We start from the raw sequence: 710 nt of genomic DNA on the forward strand, positions 1-710 counted from the left end.
TTTGAGATGGGTATGGCCTTGCTTTTCCCAAAATATTGCGTTCATTTTAACTTCATTATTTGGGGTCAATCATGGTGCATATGGAGGAATTAAGCTGTGTCTCCTTTTTGTATGTTGTGCTTCATGCTTGAGTTTTTGTCTCTTTTTTCTCACATATATTTATTAAAAAATGGGACTGTTTATAATTAAATGACTAACTATATTTATTAATAAATCCTATTTTGCCACACATCTTCACATTTGCACTTCAACAATAATTTGTTTTCTCAAACAAGGATTGTATTTTACTTGCACATAGACGTGGATGTGAAAATCATTTGTAAAAATATAACTTTCACACTTTCAATTTGCCAAACACTCCCTTCGGCAGGTTGTTCTATTTGTAAGCTCCTACTGAAGAGTTGACATAAAAATTTGTACTGATACACGCATCCTAACTTTGTGTCCCCATTTGACCTGGTATATTTGATACTGTCAGGGGTCATGTGCTTGTGAGTGGATATGTGAATGCATGCACAAATCCATATTTCCATTTATAAATCGCTGCATGCCCTTTTGAACATTGAGGTAAGAGCATGAAACCCTATATATATTTTTGTATGTTGTGCTTCATGCTTGAGTTTTTGTCTCCTTTTCCTCCGATGTAAAATTGAGTTCATGCTGATAATTGGTTGGAAACAGGGGGGCAAACAGGGAAAACTGTAGCAATT

Source organism: Asparagus officinalis, chromosome 4 (assembly GCF_001876935.1).
Source record: "Asparagus officinalis chromosome 4, Aspof.V1, whole genome shotgun sequence".
NCBI classification, from domain to species: domain Eukaryota; kingdom Viridiplantae; phylum Streptophyta; class Magnoliopsida; order Asparagales; family Asparagaceae; genus Asparagus; species Asparagus officinalis.